Raw genomic sequence first — 15,700 nt, forward strand, 5'->3', positions numbered from 1 at the left:
CAACATTTCTAGGATCATGGAGAAAGCAAGGGAGTTCCAGTAAAACATCTATTTCTGCTTCATTGACTATGCTAAAGCCTTTGACTTTGTGGATCACAACAAACCATGGAAAACTCTTAAAGAGATTGTAGTACCAGACCACCTTGTCTATCTCCTGAGAAACCTGTGTGTTGGTCTAGAAGCAACAGTTAGAACTAGACATGGAAGAATGGGCTGGCTTAAAATTGGGAAAGGAGTATGTCAAAGTTATATATTGTCACCCTGCTTATTTAACTTATATGGAGAGTACATCATGTAAAATCCCAGGCTGGATAATCACAAGCTGGAGTCAAGGTTTCCAAGAGAAATACATTGAGAACCTCAGGTATGCAGGTGATACTTTCTGCTCTAATGGCAGAAAGTGAAGAGAAACTAAAGAGCCTCTTGATGAGGGTGAAGGAGGAGAGTGAAAAACTGACTTAAAACTCAATATTAAAATACTAAGGGGGGAGGAGCCAAGATGGTGGAGGAATAGGACGGGGAGACCACCTTCTCCCCTACAAATTCATCGAAAGAACATTTGAACGCTGAGCAAATTTCACAAAACAACTTCTGATCGCTAGCAGAGGACATCAGGCGCCCAGAAAAGCAGCCCATTGTCTTCAAAGGGAGTGGAGAATCTCTTCACCATTAACCTAGAAGTTTTATTATCAGTGCTGTATAGTTGGAGAAGTCTTGAGACTATTGGAAGAATAAAACTGAAATCCAGAGGCAGGAGACTTAAGCCCAAAACCTGAGAAAACCAGAAAACTCCTGACTACACGGAACATTAAGGAATAAGAGACCATCCAAAAGCCTCCATACCTACACTAAAACCAACCACCACCCAAGAGCCAATAAGCTCTAGTACAAGACATACCATGCAAATTCTTTAGCAATGCAGGAACATAGACCTGAGTGTCAACATACAGGCTGTCCAAAGTCACACCTAACACAAAGACCCATCACAAAACTCATTACTGGACACTCCACTGCACTCCAGAGAGAAGAAATCCAATTCCACGCACCAGGACGCTGACACAAGCTTCCCTAACCAGGAAACCTTGACAAACCAATCGTCCAACCCCACCCACTGGGTGAAACCTCCACAATAAAAAGGAACCACAGACCACAAGAATGTAGAAAGCCCACTCCAGACACAGCAATCTAAAAAAGATGAAAAGGCAGAGAAATACCCAACAGGTAAAGGAACATGAAAAAAGCCCACCAAGTCAAACAGAAGAGGAGGAAATAGGGAATCTACCTGAAAAAGAATTTAGAATAATGATAATAAAAATGATCCAAAATCTTGAAAACAAAATGGAGTTACAAATAAATAGCCTGGAGACAAAGATTGAGAAGATGCAAGAAAGGTTTAACAAGGACCTAGAAGAAATTTTAAAAAATCAATTAAAAATTAATAATGAAATAAATGAGATCAAAAACACTCTGGAGGGAACCATGAGTAGAATAACAGAGACAGAAGATAGGATAAGTGAGTTAGAAGATAAAATGGTGGAAATAAATGAAGCAGAGAGGAAAAAAGAAAAAAGAAAAAAAAAAATGAGGACAACCTCAGGGACTTCTGGGACAATGTGAAACACCCCAACATTCGAATCATAGGAGTCCCAGAAGACGAAGACAAAAAGAAAGGCCATGAGAAGTTACTCGAGGAGATAATAGCTGAAAACTTCCCTAAAATGGGGAAGGAAGTAGCCACCCAAGTCCAAGAAACCCAGAGAGTCCCAAACAGGATAAACCCAAGGCGAAACACCCCAAGACACATATTAATCAAATTAACAAAGATCAAACACAAAGAACAAATATTAAAAGCAGCAAGGGAGAAACAACAAATAACACACAAAGGGATTCCCATAAGGATAACAGCTGATCTATCAATAGAAACCCTTCAGGCCAGAAGGGAATGGCAGGACATACTTAAAGTAATGAAAGAGAATAACCTACAACCTAGATTACTCTACCCAGCAAGGATCTCATTCAGATATGAAGGAGAACTCAAAAGCTTTACAGACAAGCAAAAGCTGAGAGAATTCAGCACCACCAAACCAGCTCTTCAACAAATACTAAAGGATCTTCTCCAGACAGGAAACATAGAAAGGTGGTGTAAACGTGAACCCCAAACAACACAATAAATGGCAACGGGACCATACCTATCAATAATTACCTTAAATGTAAGTGGGCTGAATGCCCCAACCAAAAGACAAAGGCTGGCTGAATGGATACAAAAGCAAGACCCCTATATATGCTGTCTACAAGAGACCCACCTCAAAGCAAGGGACACATACAGACTAAAAGTGAAGGGCTGGAAAAAAATATTCCACGCAAACGGAGACCAAAAGAAAGCAGGAGTCACAATACTCATATCAGATAAAATAGACTTTCAAATAAAGACTGTGAAAAGAGACAAAGATGGACACTACATAATGCTCAAAGGATCAATCCAAGAAGAAGATATAACAATTATAAATATATATGCACCCAACATAGGAGCACCACAATATGTAAGGCAAACACTAACGAGTATGAAAGAGGAAATTAATAGTAACACAATAATAGTAGGAGACTTTAATACCCCACTCACAACTATGGATAGATCAACTAAACAGAAAATGAACAAGGAAACACAAACTTTAAAGGACACAATGGACCAGCTAGAGCTTATTGACATCTATAGGACGTTTCACCCCAAAACAATCAACTTCACCTTTTTCTCAAGTGCACATGGAACCTTCTCCAGAATAGATCACATCGTGGGCCATAAATCTAGTCTTGGTAAATTCAAAAAAATTGAAATCATTCCAGTCATATTTTCTGACCACAGTGCAGTAAGATTAGATCTCAATTACAGGAAAAAAATTATTAAAAATTCAAACATATGGAGGCTAAACACACGCTTCTGAATAACCAACAAATCATAGAAGAAATAAAAAAAGAAATCAAAATATGCATAGAAATGAATGAAAATGAAAACACAACAACCCAAAACCTATGGGACACTGTAAAAGGAGTGCTAACGGGAAGATTCATAGCATTACAGGCCTACCTCAAGAAACAAGAAAAAAGTCAAATAAATAACCTAACTCTACACCTAAAGCAACTAGAGAAGGAAGAAATGAAGAACCCCAGGGTTAGTAGAAGGAAAGAAATCTTAAAAATTAGGGCAGAAATAAATGCAAAAGAAACTAAAGAGACCATAGCAAAAATCAACAAAGCGAAAAGCTGGTTTCTTGAAAAAATAAACAAAATTGACCAACCATTAGCAAGACTCATTAAGAAACAAAGGGAGAAGAACCAAATTAACAAAATTAGAAACGAAAATGGAGAGGTCACAACAGACAATACTGAAATACAAAGGATCATAAGAGACTACTACCAGCAGCTCTATGCCAATAAAATGGACAACTTGGAAGAAATGGACAAGTTCTTAGAGAAGTATAACTTTCCAAAACTGAATCAGGAAGAAATAGAAGATCTTAACAAACTCATCACAAGCAAGGAAATCGAAACTGTAATCAGAAATCTTCCAGCAAACAAAAGCTCAGGACCAGATGGCTTCACAGCTGAATTCTACCAAAAATTTAGGGAAGAGCTAACACCTATCTTACTCAAACTCTTCCAGAAAATTGCAGAAGAAGGTAAACTTCCAAACTCATTCTATGAGGCCACCATCACCCTAATTCCAAAACCAGACAAAGATGCCACAAAAAAAGAGAACTACAGGCCAATATCACTGATGAACATAGATGCAAAAATCCTTAACAAAATTCTAGCAAACAGAATCCAACAACATATTAAAAAAATCATTCATCATGACCAAGTGGGCTTTATCCCAGGAATGCAAGGATTCTTTAATATCCACAAGTCAATCAATGTAATACACCACATTAACAAATTGAAAGATAAAAACCATATGATTATCTCAATAGATGCAGAAAAAGCCTTTGACAAAATTCAACATCCATTTATGATTAAAACTCTCCAGAAAGCAGGAATAGAAGGAACATACCTCAACATAATAAAAGCTATATATGACAAACCCACAGCAAGCATCACCCTCAATGGTGAAAAATTGAAAGCATTTCCCCTGAAATCAGGAACAAGACAAGGGTACCCACTGTCACCACTCCTATTCAACATAGTTTTGGAAGTGTTGGCCACAGCAATCAGGGCAGAAAAAGAAGTAAAAGGAATCCAGATAGGAAAAGAAGAAGTGAAACTCTCTCTGTTTGCAGATGACATGATCCACTACATAGAAAACCCTAAAGACTCTACCAGAAAATTACTAGAGCTAATCAATGAATACAGTAAAGTTGCAGGATATAAAATTAACACACAGAAATCTCTTGCATTCCTATACACTAACAATGAGAAAACAGAAAGAGAAATTAAGGAAACAATACCATTCACCATTGCAACAAAAAGAATAAAATACTTAGAAGTGTATCTACCTAAAGAAACAAAAGACCTATACATAGAAAACTATAAAACATTGATGAAAGAAATCAAAGAGGACACAAACAGATGGAGAAATATACCGTGTTCATGGATTGGAAGAATCAATATTGTCAAAATGGCTATACTACCCAAAGCAATCTATAGATTCAATGCAATCCCTATCAAACTACCAACGGTATTTTTCACAGAACTAGAACAAATAATTTCACAATTTGTATGGAAATACAAAAAACCTCGAATAGCCAAAGTAATCCTGAGAAAGAAGAATGGAACTGGAGGAATCAACCTGCCTGACTTCAGACTATACTACCAAGCCACAGTCATCAAGACAGTATGGTACCGGCACAAAGACAGAAATATAGATCAATGGAACAGAATAGGAACCCCAGAGATAAATCCACGAACCTATGGTCACCTTATCTTCGACAAAGGAGGCAAGGATATACAATGGAAAAAAGACAACCTCTTTAACAAGTGGTGCTGGGAAAACTGGTCAACCACCTGTAAAAGAATGAAACTAGAACACTTTCTAACACCATACACGAAAATAAACTCAAAATGGATTAAAGATCTAAATGTAAGACCAGAAACTATAAAACTCCTAGAGGAGAACATAGGCAAAACACTCTCTGACATAAATCACAGCAGGATCCTCTATGACCCACATCCCAGAATATTAGAAACAAAAGCAAAAATAAACAAATGGGACCTAATGAAACTTAAAAGCTTTTGCACAACAAAGGAAACTATAAGCAAGGTGAAAAGACAGCCCTCAGAGTGGGAGAAAATAATAGCAAATGAAGAAACAGACAAAGGATTAATCTCAAAAATATACAAGCAAGTCCTCCAGCTCAACTCCAGAAAAACAAATGACCCAATCAAAAAATGGGCCAAAGAACTAAACAGACATTTCTCTAAGGAAGACATACGGATGGCAGAAAAACACATGAAACGATGCTCAACATCACTCATTATCAGAGAAATGCAAATCAAAACCACAATGAGGTACCATTACACGCCAGTCAGGATGGCTGCTATCCAAAAGTCTACAAGCAATAAATGCTGGAGAGGGTGTGGAGAAAAGGGAACCCTCTTACACTGTTGGTGGGAATGCAAATTAGTACAGCCACTATGGAAAACAGTGTGGAGATTCCTTAAAAATCTGGAAATAGATCTGCCATATGACCCAGCAATACCACTTCTAGGCATACACACTGAGGAAACCAGATCCGAAAGAGACACGTGCACCCCAATGTTCATCGCAGCACTGTTTATAATAGCCAGGACATGGAAGCAACCTAGATGCCCATCAGCAGATGGATGGATGAGGAAGCTGTGGTACATATACACCATGGAATATTACTCAGCCATTAAAAAGAATTCATTTGAATCAGTTCTAATGAGATGGGTGAAACTGGAGCCCATTATACAGAGCGAGGTAAGCCAGAAAGATAAAGACCATTACAGTATACTAACACATATATATGGAATTTAGAAAGATGGTAACAATAACCCTATATGCAAAAAAAGAAAAAGAGACTCAGATGTATAGAACAGACTTGTGGACTCTGTGGGAGAAGGTGAGGGTGGGATGTTTCAAGAGAACAGCATCGAAACATGTATATCTAGGGTGAAACAGATCACCAGCCCAGGTTGGATGCATGAGACAAGTGCTCAGGCCTGATGCACTGGGAAGATCCAGAGGGATGGAGTGGAGAGGGAGGTGGGGGGGGGGGGACCGGGATGGGGAATACATGTAAATCCATGGCTAATTCATTTCAATGTATGACAAAAACCACTGCAATGCTGTAAAGTAATTAGCCTCCAACTAATAAAAATAAATGGAAAAAAAAAAAAAAAAACTAAGATCATGGCATTTGGTCCACTCACTTCATGGCAAATAGAAGGGGAAAAGGTAGAAGCAGTGACTGATTTTATTTTCTTGGACCTCAAAATCACTGTGGATGGTGACTGCAGCCATGAAACTAAAAAATGCTTGCTCCTTGGAAGAAAAGCTATGAGCAGTCTAGACAGAGTATTAAAAAGCAGAGACATCACTTTTCTAAAAAAGCTATAGTCAAAGCCATGGTTTTTCCAGTAATCATGTATGAATGTGAGAATTGGAAGATAAACGTTTCTTTTGTCTAGTCTAGAGGGGTCCAGACAACTTTGAGAGGATGGGGTTGGAGCTGGGTTGGACTTCAGATCAATTAATATTTGTGTTGTACTCACAATCTTAAAAAAGATTAATTGTTTAGTCATCCAAAACTCAAATATATGAAGAGAAATACAGGAGTCAGAACCTTGAGGAGAACATCAACTTAACTACTGATGGAGGCTCCATTGGAGGACCTAGGTGGTGTGAGCTGTATGTGCTCTAATGCTTTGCTGCAGATGTAGGCAGAATTAGCTGCCATTTCCTGGAAGAGCTGGACAGCCACAGGCCACATTCAACAGAAATATGGTCCTGCCACATGGGAGAGAGCAGACAAGATGCATCGCCAGGCAGCCAGGAAGGAGAACTCAGAGGTGCCGTACCTCTTGGCTTAGCACTTTCTCCAGGGTGCCCAAGTCAGAAGAGCATTTCTCCTCTCTTGGAAATCTACCCTCTCCCCCATCCGCTTGCCTGATATCATTTCCCAGAGTTTATTTTATTTTTTAATGGACTCTGTAAGTGGATTTCCATGCAACCAACCAAATGAACAACAACATCATTTATCTTTCCTTAAATTTGTACATTTTTGTGCTGTCAAGTGTATATATATATATATTGAATGTTCTTATAGTGTATTTTTTCTTTTTAATTTTTTTCTATTTGATATATTAATAAAGCATTAAGAAAATATTGTAATACTTGAAAATGAAACCTCTTTCCATGACCAACAGATATACTCCATCCTCATGGATTATGCTTATTGTCTGAGGGTCTTGATGTAGTTGGTTGCTGGTGAGTTCCTTTTCATCCACCTGACTGAGAGCTACTAAAGAGACACTGGATGATAAGATGAGAAAAGACTTAGGAGAAACAAACAAACAAAACTGCAAGTGTTTGGACTATCATGTGGAAAACACATGGAGATTTACTCTTACTGGTCTCAGTGGCTTGCATCTAAGAGTAAAAATTGATTGCATCTAAAAGTAAAAATTTTAAAAAGTCATGTGGAGACATTTTACACACATAAGGGAAAATTTCCCAACAATGTGAACCACTTAAATATTGAAGCCAGTTTTCTCAGGAGACTGTGAACTTATCTCTAGAAATGTACAAATCAAATGACAGGAATTTTTTAAAAGTTATTTTAAGCAGCATATGGCTGGTTGCCTAGATCAGTCTGTTCAGTCACTCAGTCATGTCTGACTCTTTGTGACCCCATGGACTGCAGCACGCCAGGTTTCCCTGTCCATCACCAACTCCAGGAGCTTACTCAAACTCATGTCCATCAAGTCAGTGATGCCATCCAACTATCTCATCCTCTGTCGTCCCCTTCTCATGCCACCTTCAATCTTTCCCAGCATCAGGGTATTTTCAAATGAGTTGGTTCTTCGCATCAGGTGGCCAAAGTATTGGAGTTTCAGCTTCAGCATCAATCCTTCCAGTGGCCACTCAGGACTGATTTCCTTTAGGATGCACTGGTTGGATCTCCTTGCAGAGTCTTCTCCAACACCATAGTTCAAAAGCATCAATTCTTCAGTGCTCAGCTTTATTTATGGTCCAGTTCTCATCCATGCATGACTATTGGAAAAAACCATGGCTTTGACTAGATGGATCTTTCTTGGCAAAGTAATGTCTCTGCTTTTTAATATGCTGTCAATGTTGACCATAGCTTTTCTTACAAGGACCAAGGCTCTTTTACTTCCATGGCTACAGTCACCATCTGCAGTGACTTCGGAACCCAAGAAAATAAAGTCTGTCACTGTTTCTATTGTTTCCCCATCTACTTGCCATGAAGTGATGGGACCGGATGCCATGATCTTAGTTTTTTGAATGTTGAGTTTTAAGCCAACTTTTCCACTCTCCTTTTTCCCTTTCTTCAAGAGGCTCTTCTTCAATTTCTGCCATAAGGGTGGTGTCATCTGTGTATCTGAGGTTATTGATATTTCTCCCAGCAATCTTGATTCCAGCTTGTACTTCATCCAGCCTGGCATCTTGCATGATGTACTCTGCATATAAGTTAAATAAGCAGGGTGTCAATATACAGCTTTGATGTACCCCTTTGCCAATTTTAAACTAGTCTGTTGTTCCATGTCCATTTGGCTAGGTCAGAATCTCCTAAAATCCTGTGCTAAAACTAATGGCTCAGTGGCTGTTTCAGATTAACCCAGAGAGTGTGTAAAATATAAAGATTTATATGTAGAAAATTTCATCCAGTGAGCTTTGGGAGATCCCCATAACTGCAGTCAGAACATCCCAGTGATTGTCATGAGGTATGCCATGAATGGGCTTCTGTTAGTGCAAACAGCCCCTTGGCCCAAGAGCTTGGTTCTGCTGTAAATCCCAACCTTTAACACTAGCTTCTATTTATTTTCCAAGACCTTGGTTTTACCTTGCCTAGCATGTTGATTTTTTTCTTCAAGAAGTAGGAAACAAGAATAAATGGTTAATGAATGATTAGATCTTTTCCCCTCCCAGCTTCCTCTTAAGCCATTCTACAGGCAGCCTATGTGGGCAAGATAACATCTAAAGAAAGATCCCAAGGATCAGCAAGTCTGCATGCTGTGGAAAATGATGAAGAATCAGCATGCAGACTTGCTGATCCTTGGGATCTTTCTTTAGATGTTATCTTGCCCACATAGGCTGCCTGCAGTCTTTCCTTTCTTTCAACACTTATCTCTTAAGTACTGGCTTTCAAGTGTCAAGCAGTCGAACTTGAGTTCAGTAATGTGAGGGATCCCTGGGACACCTTCAGGCTCATGATCACTAGGACTCACAGGGTTCAGGAAAGTTGTGACACTATGACTACAGCTTATTGTGTTAGGAAACAGATTGACATTAGCAAATGAAAAAGTCATGCAGGGAAAAGTCCAGTCCAGGTTTGATGCATGAGACAGGGTGCTCAGGGCTGGTGTATCCCGGGGATGGGATGGGGAGGAAAGTGGGAAGGTGGTTCAGGATGGGGAACACATGTACACCCATGGCTGATTCATGTCAATGTATGACAAAAACCACTACAATATTGTAAAGTAATTAGCCTCCAATTAAAATAAATAAATTAATTTAAAAAAGAAAAAGGAAGATTAAAAACAGAATTCAATGAAAGCTTAGAGATAATTGACAAAACCAATTGAGCTTTTGACTATAATCTTCAAATACTTTATGCTATTGCTCACTTGTAGTTTTACTTTACTCATAAATATATTACCATTAAAAACAAAACAAAATAAAAAAAACCATCCAGGAGAAGCCAAGTGTCAATATTCTCTCTACGGAGTTAGATGGGGATGCACTCTCAACAGTGATGAGTGACAATGTTTGCAAAGTACTGCCAGTCAGGTCAGGTCCCCCAAGCCTTGGTGTTCAGGGTTTTGATTGGCTGTCAGTCAGGCATTCAGCACCTGAGACACTGAACTTAGCATTTAGTCTCTGCCTCACAGACAGCAGACTGATACACTATGGCACAAAGACACACTCTTATCAGGCAGGAAATTTCAAGGGCTCAGAGATATTTTTTTGTCCTTGAGCCTGAACTTTAATAACATAATGTCTGGCCATACAGTGAAGCATACATACAGTAAAAACACCTTTAGGACGCATTAAGAATTAGAACTCACATTCTTCTCAATATAAGCATTCACTCTTAGATTGAACCTTCCTCTGGCCAGCTCCAACACTGGCCCTCATCCCTCCTTCATGGGTTTTAATAAAGGGGCTCTTGATGTTCTGGCAGTTGGAGGTCATCCCAGCAACTTCTTAACTCTGCTCCTGGTATAATGTCCTTGCTAAAATACTACCTAAGAACAAGCCAAGGGCTAGTTCTTTCTTTGGAAAGCTCAGTGTTTGAGCAACCCAGGTTGTGGAGATGACCTTTCACTGCACAGGGATACTGGTGTGACTTGAGATACCCAACTGACCCCTTCAGTACTCCAGAGACCAGAGCCCCCATGACAGGTGGTATCACCATGAGATCCCTTTTCTGATGCAAGTGTTGTAGGAAAAGTTGAGAAACACTGATTTATAAATAATTCCCAGGTGATTCTGGTAAGCTGTAAGGCTTGGAATCTTCAAGATTAGATGATTGTCAAGGATTTCAAACTATGGCTTCTATGATTCTTGGAGTAAAAATTCCTTGGACACACTTGCTAATGTCTTTTTCTTTCTCTGTATACTTATTTGATTAAGTTTAGTTTCTGGCTAAAGATATTGCACTTTGGAGAAGTATTTCCAGATAGAAAATGAAGATGAGAAATAGATATGAGAATATAGTATCTCAACTCTGTCTCCGGAAGAGGAGGTGACAGGAAGCCATTGGGGTACTTAAAGTTGAGAGGGAGTAGGGTGGGATTGGCTCTCTGATCAGTTTCTACAGAGAGCTCAGGACAAAAGATTGTTGTCATTGAAATGTGATGTAATGAAGAGATGTATGACAAATTGTTGAAAAAAAGAATTTAGAATTTTGTTACAACTCCAGACTATTACATGTCTCTTGGTCCCACTTACCTTATCAACTAAGTGAGATTAAATGAAACTATCTTTGCATGATTATGGTATTAAACACATAGATTGTTTTTGAGAAATTTGCAAATATAAGTGCTAATTATTAGATTAAAATTTTGCTTCCTTAAAGTGGGTCTAAAGCAGATGATCTGCCCACAAAGTTTAAATATGCTTTAGAAATAACTTAATTTTCATTTTGGTGTTGGCTTCCTTCTTTGTAATTTGCTACCAGCACCTTGTTGTGTTGTCTTGTGGCTTCTAAGGCATCTTTCCTGTGTTTCTCTCTTTTCTCTAATATTTTTCTTATTTTTGTGTCTGAAACCTGTACTTTTGCCTACCCTTAAATATTAGTTGTGCCTCAGCTTTAATTATAAGATTATATTTTTAATGCCTACTTTTCCTTTTAGGCTCATTCTTTCAGAACTGCTATCGAATAACACAAGTTCATTGAGTGCCTACTACATGCCAGACAGTGTGCAAGGCACTGGGGTTGAGGAGAGAGAAGCAAAGATCCCAGCTTCTCACATATCTGACCATCACTTATATTCAGTTCCTCTCCTCTGCAGTCCCAGCCCTAAATCATACTGAAACGGAGCAGAACCCTGAGTGCCCTCCACAAGTACAAAGGTCCTTCTATGTCCCCTGCCTCGTGTCCATAGAAAAGCTGGTCTTTTAGGTCTCCCTGAGTCACAAAAGAGTGGATTCAAGTGGTTAAAGATTAGGACAATAGAGTCAGAGTTTCAGTAACTGGTATACATTACTGAATTGTCTTACAGATAGTATAAGCCACCAGGGGAAAAAAGCTAACTATATGATGACCAGACTGCAGCTATGACATGAGCTACTCCATCTATGGCTAGCACAATTTTAAGAACTGGCCTCAAGAGAGTGGGATCAACATTATTGCTCATAATAGTCTGCATCTTTGTGAGCATCAGAATAATTGTAGCTTACTTTGCCCATGTATGTAAGCAGGCAACTGACATTGTCAGCAGAGAGATGCTACAGACCCATGTCAACATCTTCTGCTTGAGAATACAACACTATGTTAGCATGAAGAAGCCACCGAAGATGGACCTTTGCCCCTAGTCCCATAGAAAGGGAATGATGTCTTGACAAGTGAGGATTTGTAAGCAGCTCTTTTGTCCTTTCCCCATTGGTTTATTTCTGTCCCCCCTGGAAAGCTTTTATCATAAAAATGAGGTCAGTAGGTAATGTTTGACCTAACTCCTGACTTATGCTCTACTAAATGTACACAGTACCTTGCCTAACCTGTTGATTCTTTACTTAGATTACATGGTGAATTAAGTAGTTAAAAAATGACTAGGTATCTACCCAGAGCAGCCCCCTTAGCTATCTTGTGGGCAGACCTTGAGGACAAGACAACATCTGAAGAAAGATCATGAGGAGTCAGTCAGTCTCGAGTAATGTAAAATGATACAGGGTTGGCCTCCTGCCTCAGTGATTCACTGAGTTTCTCCCCCCCTTTCCCTTTAAAAGCTGTCATGGCCTAGCAGACCCATCTGAGTTGGCTTTAGGGACAGGAGTCCGCCTTCTCCAAGATGGTCAGGTTTTCTGATTAAAGCAACTTTCCTTTCTACCAACATTTGCCTCTCAAGCATTGACTTTTGAGTGGCGCACAGCTGAACCTGAGCTCAGTACAATACACTGAGTACTTCTGTGTGGAGGTCCTGTGGGCATTGCATCTCACTGTGGAAAGTTGTTACCAAGCTCATTGTCTTTCACTGTAAGCCTACTTTTCTGGGTTTCCTCCTCTATTAAACAGCATTATCCCAGCTTCTATGTTAGTAAGTCTGTCATCTTCTCTGCACGCTGTCAGCTGTCAGTCCTTGATTACTCTGCCATTGACATGCCCCTCATCTCTCTTCCTTCTGCAGATCTGACTTGCACAGATGGACCTGGAGCCGTGTCTTCACTGTGTGTGTGTGTCAGGTTATCACAAGGCTCCAGAGTTTCCTTCCTGCACCTTGCTTCTTGCTTACGTTCAGTGCCACCCATGATTATTCCCACCAGGTCATCTTGCCTGCTTCCCCATCTCCTGCCATCTTCACTCATGCCGTCATGTCCTGCTGGCTTCAGACTAGACAGGACCTCCCCCACCCCCACTCTTGTGTCTGCCACGTCTGGGTGCCTCTGTTGAAGAGCCTTCATCTGTGAAGATGTCTCCACTCCTCCCAGTTATTCATCCATATTTCTCTTACAACATGTTTCACGTAGTATTTTCTATTCTCAGAAACTTGCTCAATGTCTGGTAGAGGAGAGGATGATTTTGTTTTTTTTTTGGTGAATGCTGAATAAGCAAAATGAAATTGTTTTTGCATTTTTATATCTAAGGCTCTGTCTCTGTGACCCTTAACAACCTATTTTCACTTTAGCAATTTAGACTGAATCATTGAAGAGTTGATACATTTAATTGATGAAAATGCAATGTGAAATGCAAACATTAACTTGCTGGGTTCACATTTAGCTGGCAATTACATTTTATTACAAACAGAGAATTAATTTTTTAAAATATCTTTAGGCTTTTCTTTCTTATAATATATTCTGATAAATGAGTTATACCTGAAAAATTAAGATAATCCAGTTTGCCTCATGTATTTTCAGCAAAGGGGCTGAAGAAATTGAAAGTATTCTGAGGTTTTGCAAAGCATATTTGCTTATATTCTATGTCTACATTTTTTCTTAATATTGTGCTTTACACTCTAATGAAGTAAATACTGAATAGTGATAGGGTTTACTTCTTTCACTGGTTATTGGGAATATAGAAGATAGGAAGACATACAGTTAATTTCATTTATTCTATTTATATATTCATAAGCTGGTTGTAAAACTCATTATCACTGTTTTTCATGGTAGGATTATTGAGTCCAGTTATTATGTGAAGCTTTGGGTTTCTCTTTAGATCTAGGTATTCTAGAGTGGTGGCAGATGAGTTTATTATTGCTGCAGTCTGCTCCAGATCATTCTTGGTAATCTTATTCTCTCTACAGGGTGGGTTTTGCAGATATACTTCAACTCACTTACAGCTTAGGATGACATGCGAGCTGGGGGGCAATAAAAATTTAGTGATGCTACTGCTGAGTTAGGCTGCATGTGGTTATTTTTACAATTCTTCTAGAGATTTAATATTATTTACAAGGGATTTTTCTTTTGCAGTGTTTAGGCTAAGACTATTAAGAAGCATAGCAAAAGAATACTTAGGATTCTCTCGGACTAAGCATTTAAATATAGAACTACCCAGGATACAGTGGGAAAAAAAAAAAAAAAGCAAAGAAAAATTGGGGAAAGTGTTAAATTGACTCCAAATACTGTTTTTAGTGGATTGGGTGATACAGAGGGGTTAAAAAAAACAGTACTATTAAAACAAATTAGTTTTAAATATCTTTTTCTATTACCTGGCACTTCAGCTATTACTCAACTCAAATCTAGATCTGTAGCTGTCAGGGAAATGCTCCACCAGCTAGCAGCTTGCTGCACACAGGAGGTGGTTTTATTCCCTCTTTGTCTTTACTGACCCAGTCCCATCTGCTGGAGTCTATATAATTCCTGCTCATTCGTGAAGGCTCATAGCAAGTATTCCTGACTCCAGGATACTTGCCTGTTATCCTTAGACTGAGTTAGTGTCTGTCTATTGCATATTTCTGCCCCTGTACTTTTAAATCTCATTTAAATAATGATCTGCTCATCTGCTCACATGTCAGTTTCTGCCCTGAGACTGTGTGCTCGTCGGGACCAGAGGTTGCTTTTTATCATCTGTGCCCAGCTCTATGTCTTAAGTTCAATAGGGGATAATGTGGGGATGTTAGTGTAGTAAATAAATGAAGCCAGCTCTTAGGGGGTGAAATTTTCATTTCCAGCACAGCACCACTGAAAGCTCTTACTTTGAAAAATTGTATTAAAGAGAATATCAACTAAATTTTATGACATATCTGAATCACTGCACTAAACTACTGTGTTTAATTTCCTTCTTAAATAAAAACAATATCTCTTGTCCTCTAGTTATTTAAAGGGTTTATTTTAAAACAGAAAGTGAAGGTGAATTAAAAAGCATAAAGTCACAAGTGTAAATTGCTTCCCAATATAATCTCTTGAGTTCATATTTAATAAAGGTAAGTTACTGAATCAACAATTACCTCATGCGTGAGGGTATTTGTACATAAATCACTTAGTTGGCTTGGATCTAACATTGATAGGATGTAATTGGTCTTTAAAAGTTTTATGAAGAATCACAAACTGTGAAATTACAAGTGTTATACTGTCTAACTTTGCCTTTCTATCAAGCAGACACCTGTTTTCTTGGTAGTAGAGATCTCATTTTATATGTATTATTGATCAGTCCATAAGCTAATTCCCTCATAATAATTAGCAGCATGTTACTTTCCAGTTTACATCGGGAAAAGTTATCAGAATTTTCTAAGCTAATAAACTGTAAACTAGAGTTTTTTCCACCATCCTAAAATATTTAAAGCCAGCACCAAAACATGCATTTTGTGTTTTCTGACTCATGATTTGATAAACCAGTGTGTTGTTTAA

The sequence above is a fragment of the Odocoileus virginianus genome, chromosome 27, assembly GCF_023699985.2.
Source record: "Odocoileus virginianus isolate 20LAN1187 ecotype Illinois chromosome 27, Ovbor_1.2, whole genome shotgun sequence".
Taxonomy (NCBI): domain Eukaryota; kingdom Metazoa; phylum Chordata; class Mammalia; order Artiodactyla; family Cervidae; genus Odocoileus; species Odocoileus virginianus.